Genomic DNA, 10,540 nt, shown 5'->3' on the forward strand with positions numbered 1-10,540 from the left:
TTCCTGTGCTGGTGCTGCTGTACCGTACACGTCCGGCCTTGGGACCGTACGAGCGAGGGACTTAACGTAGGATTCGAATTCAAGAGCTCTGGGCCATTGCATCTTGTATAGTAGAGTGGTGTGCTTGCTTTATTTGTATCTTCAGTTGTGGACTGTCCAAGACATCTATAAACTGATCCCTCAGCAACAACTTGAGGAGATTGGGTGGTGCAGTTGGGTAGGCCTTGTGTGCCATACTTTCCAAATCCTGTGCCAGCTCTTGCAGGTTCTCCCCTTTAGCACAGACTTTAGTCCTAAACCTAGCCCTGTAGACTTTGGACTGATTTTGAGTTCCATACCAGAGTTCTAGAGCAGCTACCAGGGTAGTACTAAATGTCTTACTAACTGATTCAATGTAAAATGAAGTAATGCGACAGGACAAAAAGTGAAATACAAAGTGAACAATCTTCATTAAGTCAAAAAAAAAAACAACAGAAACGCGCTATGTATGTACCCACTTGGATGTTTAAACATGTTGGACCATGTTGTTTAGCAGATTACTCTTCCCAAAACATATTATAGAGAGACATATCAATCCAAGGTTCCTTAATTTCTAAGAAACCTTACATTTACCCAAAGTTACCCATGTGATTAGTCTTTCTCATTACAATATGGGTAGGGCCATACTTCTAGATATCATCTGAACAACCACGGAAAGACAATGTTCTCAACATTCTTACATAATATCATATTAAGTAATGCTTTCCTAGGGCAGTAGCAGTTATTACCTACTTTGTGAAAATCTTGGAACAAAGTAACTTGAAACAATATATATTAACGATTTTCTGGACCACGTGTTCTGTTAAACCTGCATGTATTCAGAACAAATAACAAATCCAGAATAAATATCTAATGACCAAAAAAAAAAAAACAAAGATAGAAAACCATAGCCTTTCACTGGACTCATGAATCTATTAACTGTTTTTCTTCTCTGAAGATGTCTTCTCTTTAAGCAACTCACTTAAGATCAGGAACAAAAATGTTTACCCTACCAAAATCTGTTCCAGAATGTTTATATCTAACGTCTTTTACTTAACAGCAAATGTTCAATTTATCCATAAGAACTAATGCTATCAATATGACTGATTATTTTTGTTTGACATATGGAAACCTTGAGAGATAATCTTACCTATCATTGGAGGATACTGACTTTCTACATTATTGCACAACATACAGCATTACAGACATTCCTTCCTTAGGCAGGACAGCATTATTTTCATATAATGATAAAGAAACTTTTTTGTTCATGAGTTATATAAAACTGTATAAATTCAGAACAAACTAAGTGTTTTGATAATTTTTACATTAAAATATGAAGGTAGAAAACAGATACTATGCCTGCATACCACACTTTTCCTTCACCTCTGTTTCAGACTTGTCCTTAAGCTTACAATTAAATTTAACTTTAAAACCAATTAACTTTACACTCACACTTTTAGTCAAGGAGTGCATTAACTTTTTCTGTAAACACATATATGCAGCATGAGTAATACAACGTTTAAACAAAGAGCTACAACTTAAAATCAAAAATCAAATATAATACAATACATAACGAAAAAGACCCTTTAACAGAGAAATACTACATGTTACAATAACATAACCTTGAACAAAGAAATACATGAAAACACAAGCAACACATTTAACTAAAATCAAAGCATAAAATGAAACTCTTTATCAGAAATATCTTAAGCAGAACAGTCAAAATATGAAACCCTTTGCTCATGGTTAAAAATGACAAATAATACAATAAAAAATAACATTGGATTCTTTTAAATCGAAGTCACATAAAATCGAACTTTATATATATATATTATAACATAAACAGTAAAAAAAGAAAACCTCTTTTACTTTATAACAAATTGAAACATATTAAGCTCTTTTCATACCAAATCGAAGAAAGGCATAAAATATGCTCTTTATAGGAATGAAAATACAAAATGAAGTCATATCAAAATCAGCTTTTTAAAATCAAACCCTCTAATTCAAATATGAGCAAAAAAAAAAAAACAACAATCAAAATATTAACATATATACAATAGAACATTCCATTAAAAATACGTTTGTATATATACATACAGACATGTTTACACAATTTACAGTTAGAAGTAGCAACACAAGTTCCTGAAGAAGGAGCTCGTGGGTGGGACTCTGTCATTATTTTTTTTACTATGGTAGACTGTGTGCTTAACACCTGGCATCTTCTTATATGGTCAGGTGGAACGGTGGGAGGATAGCCATTAGCTTCAGCTGATGTCTCCAGCCAAGTTGACATCTCTTCATAATGATCCTTCCTTGTGCTGGTGGTCCATCTTGCAGTAGAGAATATTTTCGGAAAATATTCGGCAACAAAGAGTTGAAGAACAAGATAGCCAGAAGCATAAAGAATTTGATCTTATGTAATAAAAGTTCACATTCAAAAAGTAAGGTCAAGTGATTTCAAATTAATCAAAAGTTCAGCTAGATGTGTAGGTTGAAAATGGATTGCAACTGCTCAATTTACAACTATGACTTGCTCTAAAATCCTTCTCATTGCACCTATTACTAAAACCAATATTAAGAAAACATTCAGTAAAACTGTGTGCTTATTGAAATTATTTCCATCTGCACAATTGAAAATATTCTATCAGAACTAAATAAAACATTGAGTGCACTAAGTTTATATTTATTATGATGTGTAAGCCACTGTCTTTCAATTTCATTTATCGCTGATAAATATTTCAATTGGATGCAATCGAAATATCTTGCACTACTAAAGTATTAAGTAAAACTGTGTTTTCTGTCAGACATAGCGTGAGTTACTTTGTTACTCCTACTTATTCCATGAAAATTCGCCACCTTCTGAGTATTTCAATGCTAAAATTGAAACATTCTCTTACCAGTATTAATGAAAACAACAGGTATACTGTATCTTCAAATGATATTTTCCATTTTAGTCAATACAATTAACTTTATAATGCAGGTCTTCGGCATATAGATCTAATTGTACTGTTTGTGTAATTGAACCATTGGTGTTATTCATCTCTCATGAATGACTTTATGTAATGTTTACACACTTGTGCTAGACCACACACATATATTTATTTATAAACATAAATCGCCATATACATATATCACTATTACATATTGCCACATACTCTAGTAACTTAAAACACTCCATCATGCTCTTATGCAAATTATTTCAGTAACCTTCTTGGTTAACTTTCCAAAGGTCTTGGTAGCTGCAGTTTCATAATGCACTGTCATTTAGGAGTCATCAAATTCTACTCGTTTTTCTTTTCAGGCGTCACAAAATAAACAATGACTATCAAAATTCAACCAAACTGAGACTTTTCAGCTAAAATTCTTGTGAGCCGTGATTAATACTTGTGTATCAACTTACACTCAAAGAAAACACAATTCCCTCACTGCATGTAGAATCATTATACAAACTCTGGGTATAAGTGGAAGAATCTTCCATAAACCAGGTGGAATGCTATATGTATTTATCACCCTTATCGAGATCAGGTGAGTGATTGTATTGAAACATCATAGGACATTTTGCCTCAGAAAAGAAAAATCACTCAGTAGCTCAGAAAGCAAAGGTCATAACACTTTTTGGTTCAGTCCATCTTGTGATTGACAACCATTCTAACTTATGATAACTAAGCAGCTATCAACTGATATCTAATGGATAACCCCTTTAATGAAACCACTCTAATTTGGAAACCAAGAGTTGCTTCACTCTTTCAGCCCTGTTAATTATACAACCAACAAACCATTCTAATTGTATAATAATTAAGTGGAAATTGGACAAAGTAATGCATACATTTTATTGGAAAGCAGGGATTACTACTTTCTTTCTGTCAGTGCTGTCCTAGTTCTAGATCAATGTTTCTCATTGGGGGTTATATTGTTACATATTATAATTACAAATAGCCCTAAATTGAGTTAAAATGTAATTTAGATTTAGTAGTTAAATAAATGTCAATTTATGATATTTGCCAACAATATTCAAACACACAGTTTCTTTTTTAATACAAGTATGTACAAACAATAACACAATTTACGATAACAGTTATTACAAATATGTTTGAATATACAATCAATAATGCAATGTATGATAACAGTTATTACAAATATGTTCTAATATACAAACAATAATACAATTTATGATAACAGTTATTACAAATAATGATCTATGTACAGAAGATTTACAAACTTACAAACAATATCGAGTCTTCTTTCTGGTCTGGAACTTCCTTGATGTCTTATCGAGGGTTCATGATGAGTGAATTAATTTTGAGTTGATGTAGATGCAATTCATTTAACAGGGAGCTAGCTATCTCTGTGGTCCTCGCTAATCGAGTATGTAGGTCGAGCTTTTTTGCCACTGATAAAAAAAGTAAAAAAAAGTACTAATGTCCGACGTGAATCCACTGAAGTTAAATGATTTGTAATGTTCGAAAGTTATAAATGTTCCTGGTCAAATATCTGAAGTTTTCCGATTAATAAGCATTAATCACAATTATAGCTTCCGAGATTTATAGTGTACCAGATGTAGCAAACCATTAATATATACTTTCTGTTGGCACATCATGTTGGTTATATTTATAGGTGTGAGGAGAGTTTCTCGAAATTTCAGCTTACGCAACAATACTGATGATACACTAGTGTTTAGGTACACGTGTATTGTTGATTCTTACAATAACTTTAGCGAATAGGCGGGAATTTCGCAATACAGATTTAACAGTATAAGTTATGTACATTTCTAAATATACATTTAACTTAAACAAACATCGATATTAAATTAGATGTATAATAGTAAATCTGTCACAATATGTATCCCAGGGAATACACAGAAGCCTTCCAGAGTGTACTTGAAGCATTTAGATTATTTGTTTCACATTCTGTATGAGGAGCCAGAGCAGAACAACATTATTTGTTGCTTCATATTGAGGTCTGCTGGCTGGCACTCAGTCCTGGTGCTTAGGCCTTGGAAGTAATGCTGTCATTTGGGCCAACATATCTTCGTGAATTGTCCTTTTCTGCAATGACTCCCATCATGTCAAAGTTAAGGAAATGACTCAATGCGGAAAAAACTTAATTGTTACTGTTTCTTCACTGGCTCTCAGAATGCCAAGACTTGCAAGTGAAAAACAGGATCAAGTATTATACTGAAATGTAATTACAGTATTTATAATATTAATGATGACTTATTTTTTAAAGATTTGTATTTTGCATTATACAGTAAACTTACAAATTAAGTAATTTTTAAGTAAAATGGGTTGTATCACGTTTATAAGGTTATGACTGATTTTGAGTATAATTACTTTATCAGCAAGATAATAGTGGGATACACTAAGGCAAAAAGATTATTGAAAGGAGTACAGTAGCCAGGAAAGGTTGAGAACCACTGCTCTAGATGATCAGCTACTCTTACCAGTATCAGTCATGGTGGTGGTTTGGCCGACTGCCTCTAACTCCATGTTTCCTCATCTAGTTCATCACAGACATTCAGATAAGTACTTTAAGCTCTTTACTCCTCTTTAGTTGAGACAACATAACTTGAGGCAACATCCTCATCATCTTCAATTTCCACCTCTGATTCCTGGTTTAGCCAGTTTCTGAGAAGTTTATGTGTGAGGCATAAATATAGTTTCTCATTGTGCTCCACACACTTTTACATGTCTTGCATACTTGCGCCTCACATCCACTGTAAACCAATAGACCAATTTATTGGATTATGATGAACAGACGTAATCAGCTGGATCTAAACTGCTTCCACGCTGTTGGCACATACCACAGTGAGACCTAATCTTCCTACTCCTTCTATATCCATTCGTTTCTGTCTTGTCATAGTCCTTTCTCTGACACTGGGAAGATTTCCGATGTTGTTAACAGGCAAACTCGGGTACATCATATGATGCAGACCTTAACCACTCCACATATTCCTGTGGACACTGTGGGACGTCTGTTCGAGGGAGTGGACATATATAAACAGGGAGCAAGATTTCTAAAACAAATATGAGCATGTTCAGCAAACAGTCCATAGACTACTGTTCAGTTGCTCTACATGCCATTATATTTCTTGGTAGTTTGTCTTACCTGTTCTGCTAAACTATGAGACTGGTGTTGATAAGGTGATGTGGAAGTCTTTACCAGATCCAACACTTTACATAATTGAGAGAACAAATTGGCTGAAAAAATATCTTCCTGATATATGCTAAGTTCGTGGTCTGAGCCATGCTATTCAATGCTTTACCAACAAATAAGCTCTGGACTGTGCCAATGTATTTATCAATGGATAAGCCTTGACCCATTTTGTGAAGTAGTTGATGAAAGTGAGAATGCAGTGATGACCTCTCCCAGTCTCTGAGAGTGAAACAAAATTATTCAGAGCTATCCTCTATAGCACAGATCCAATAATTATCTGTTGGAGTTTACCCTGCCTTGGCTGGTTCTTTCTTTGGGCAAGAACACTATGTACATATTCAAATCAGTGTCAAAATTCTTAACTCAACTGCAGCCGGAAGAGCTACCACTGAATGTTAATACCAGTGCATATAACACTTTGATATCCTCTTATCTTTGTGTTATGCCAAAATCTAAATAATCTCTTGCCTTAGAGCTCTAAGAACCACTAGCTGCAGCACAGTCTGAGAACAACACTCTATGGTTTATAGTGATTATAAAGCACACCTTCCTGCACTTATAACTGACCACAGAAGTGCCACAGATTATATGTATCCATGCTGAATTCTTCCATTGTTTGTGCTGGCCAGGATTTACTTTGCTCCAAGGAAAGAGCACCCATGCTAAATTTGGGTTTTTTAATTTTTCTTCCCATAGCTCCCATAAGGTTAATCATGACATCCATCCACTAGTAGAATCTCCTACTGCATTACTTGGTGTTAATATGCAAGAAATGGTTTCACCTTTCAAATGGTGTTCAGGATCAGGACATCCCACAAACAGACAGGGTCTTACTGTTTGGTTAGATATCTGTCTGTATTTCCATGTTGCAGGACAAATTCATACTTTTGCAACATTGTTATCTAACCTGCTATCATCCCTTACAGATTTTTAAAGTTAATTAACTATTTCAGCGAAGCATAGTCCACACAAACAGTGAATCTCCTGCCATACAACTAGTGGCAATAATATTTACAAAGACTACAGCTGCAAGCAGTTCTTTTTTTTCACCATACAGTATCTCCATTCAGGAGCCATGAGTGTAAAACTAGCATATGTGGTTACATGTTCTACTACATACTGCAACTTCCATAACACTAATCTAGTTCCATTATTTCTGTTATCAATGTCCAATAGGAATTTGCTTTTTTTGTAGTTTATATTCCTCTACTGAAGCAAGTTTCAGGGATTGGAATGCTTGTTCCGATTACTTGCTCCTTCCAATGTGCATCTCAGTTTTAGTTAGAGCAGACAATGATGCTTCTACCATGAAGAAGTTGGCCACAAACTGTCAGTAACACGATGCAAGACCAAGGAAACTGCAGACTTCTTGTTTGGTCACAGGTTGAAGCCAGTCTCTTCTCACTGCTATTTTAGCAGGGTCTGTAAGGACTCTAGCTCTATTTGTAATATGACCAAGAATTTCCACTTTTGTGGACATGAATGTTCATTTTCCTGGCTTCAGTTTCAAGCCTATTTTATTTGTCCACTGGAATACCATTTTAGGCTATCAGCTGCAGACTAAAATGTTCAATCTGACAATCACTACTGAAGATGATCAAGTACTCCCTGAAGGTTGTATGACTTCATCCTTCAATATCCATATATCTTGGAACTGGTCACATCTCTAATGTTTCAGGGATATTGGAGCTGTGGGTGCTTGATTTTATACGTGTCACCTCTACCTATGTTGTCATCTGGATCAACAAATACATTGGTATACTCAACTTTGCCTATTCTGCTGCTCGGCAAAGTGTGGACACTGCTGGTTCTTTGGCACCTGCTGAGCTATTGGTCGGAAACACTAACCCTACCAACAAGCTCTCATTCCATTTAATGTCCAAGTGGAGTTATCATAGACTGCCATGTAAGCAGTGGAAAACCAGGATAACCCTACCTTTTCACTGAAAACAAGTTTAGTTACATTGCAGTACTGGGATGTGTGGGTAGTTGGTTAACCCTCTGCATGGCTCAAGCGTGGTGTGGTGGTGGTACCTGAGTTGGACTGTTTATCTAAGGTGTACCTGCTCATGAAGGAAGCTGTCTTTGTTAGAGTGAAGATGATGTTCCTCACACACAGAAGTTTCTTGATAAGTGTATTCATGAGAATATCAGTGTGATCCTCTAAAGCCACTGCAAAGTAAGCTTTATTGTGCAGATAATACATGTAAGTGACCAGATCCTCACACAGCCTAATGGATCAATGAATTCTACAGTGGGTCGAACGTTTGACACAACTGTGTCCAAGTCTTCTCGTTGAGTCCTGTCCAAACACTTGATGGAACTCAGGATTGGACCATCTAAACTCGGGATCAGGTGTTGGACTGTCTGCTCTGGAGACCAGCTATTCTAGCGAATTACCTGCCTGAAATGATTCAGGAAACAGTCCAAATTTTTCTTTGGTGAACCATTGAACATTGAGGGTGAAATCTATTTGGCTTCACCCACAGGGACTTGTGATACTGGCCAAAGTCTTTCCATTGTGAGTTATTGGCCACAGTGAGGTAGGTGTTATGGACCTTTGCATCATCATCAAAAATCTGATTTGAAAGAGTGCACTTCTCCTACGCTCAACAATTCTCTCAAACAGCTATCACTCCTCAGTGCCTAACTCTCTTTCCTGGTTATAAGTCCTTTGACCCACGACCGTCACATTATAACGCCCCCACGGCTGAAAGGGCGAGCATGTTTGGTGTGACGGGGATTCGAACCCACGATTCGCAGATTGCGAGTCGAACACCCTAACCACCTAGCCATGCCGGCTCGGCAACAGAAAAAAGTTAATATCCGTCTATCTATTTTGTTGTTAATTTGTTATGTTACTTTGCATGCAATGTTTTTATTAAAAGAAATGAAGATAACATGTAGTACTCAATACTCATCTTTCTTTATTGAATCATTAATTTTTGGCAAAAATATTTTATTACAAATAATGATTTTTTCTGTACAAAAGACATTGTTTAACGAAAGAGCTTAGTTTTAAAGCTTTCTATCATTCCCAGAGAGATAACATAGATCTAGGGATCAAGGGCTGTTGTATCTAACAGAAGTAGTTATATTTGTTTTTCGGCGAGATTATCCACAGAGTTCTAACATTAATAATAAAATAATCATATATGATCATCCTAGAAAATAAAAAATATTTAAATGTTAACCTGTCCAGACACCTAGCAAAATCACGTATCAATAATTTGTGACGATTTTTGCTGCTTTTTGGGAGATTATTTCAAAACGTTCCACATATCGTGGTCTAATTTAAGTAATTACTAACAGCTCAAAAGCTTGTTAACAAATTTCTGATATAAAAATGTTTTGTGACCTAGCTTTAAGCATCTAGTACAATATAATTTTACTAGATTATCAAATTAATTTAATTATAACGTTTTCGTAATCACTTGAAAATAGTTTGCACAAAGAAATACAAAATTCGTTTATTTTTACTATACTAAAATTTTTAGTAAAAAAGAAAAAATTGAAGCTTACTTGACAACAGAATGCAGGCCTAATTTTCAGTAATAATGAGCATCTCCGCCTACTCTACGCTCGAGTTGCATATTGTTAATACCAAAGAACGTTTTTATTAAGTTGGTAAATTTCTCTAACTTATAAGAAATATGTTTGCTTAGCCGTGAAGTAGATCTTAGTACAGTAGCAAACTGCTAAATTGGTAATTAGTCTCATACAGGTTAAAAAGAAAGTAGATGAAAGCAGCAAATTTGTGTTCCATTTGAAGAAAATTACATCTCACGAGGCACAGCACGCTAACATCATATGGACAAGGCAAGACAAGCGTTGCAGTTATTCTGAGAACATATCGATTTTTGCTTCAATAACATCTCTCAATTTAGATTATTCCGGTAGCTGTCAAGCTCATTTTGTATGCGTAAACCTTGATTAAACTATTTTTCTCGCTTGAATAATTTCCACGGAGTATTTTGACAGAATGCTTTCCCCAACAAACACGTTACTGCCATCCTGTACTTAAAAAATACAAGATACAGGAATGACAAATTATATTGTTACGTCTCTGTTCGTTTGTTAATTTTCTGTAAAAATTATTTCCGAAGAAACTTTAGCGATACAAGTCCTTTCTGAAATAAAACTAGTTTATTCTTTCTCAATACAACTTTGCAATACACTTGATTTCCACAGTCACGCTATAACTTAAACAAACGCTATAATTCACAACAAACCAACGATTCACGCGCTTGACTCAATTGTCGTCTTTATCATTGTCTGCAATTCAATTCCATTGTTGCCGTCACATCTTGGCGGTCTTATATATACTAATACCGCACATCTAGTAAACACTCGAGGCTTCACGAAGGGA

General features: G+C 35.2%; 1 protein-coding gene across 2 annotated transcripts in view; it reads right to left on the reverse strand.

Moving 5' to 3' along the window:
* The window catches only part of LOC106460185 (ras association domain-containing protein 1-like), a 45,008-nt gene extending 35,066 nt beyond the window's left edge, over nt 1–9,942 (reverse strand). Inside the window, exon 1 of one of the 2 annotated variants that reach the window (XM_022386845.1) lies at nt 9,694–9,942. The gene's annotated coding sequence lies outside the window, so the exon portion shown is untranslated. Of the gene's footprint in view, nt 1–497; nt 541–9,693 lie in introns of those variants that run through there. The other variant, XM_022386844.1, reaches the window with a different exon arrangement.
* Between the last annotated feature and the right edge of the window lie 598 nt (nt 9,943–10,540).

Source organism: Limulus polyphemus, unplaced genomic scaffold (genome assembly GCF_000517525.1).
Source record: "Limulus polyphemus unplaced genomic scaffold, Limulus_polyphemus-2.1.2 Scaffold725, whole genome shotgun sequence".
NCBI classification, from domain to species: Eukaryota; Metazoa; Arthropoda; class Merostomata; order Xiphosura; family Limulidae; genus Limulus; species Limulus polyphemus.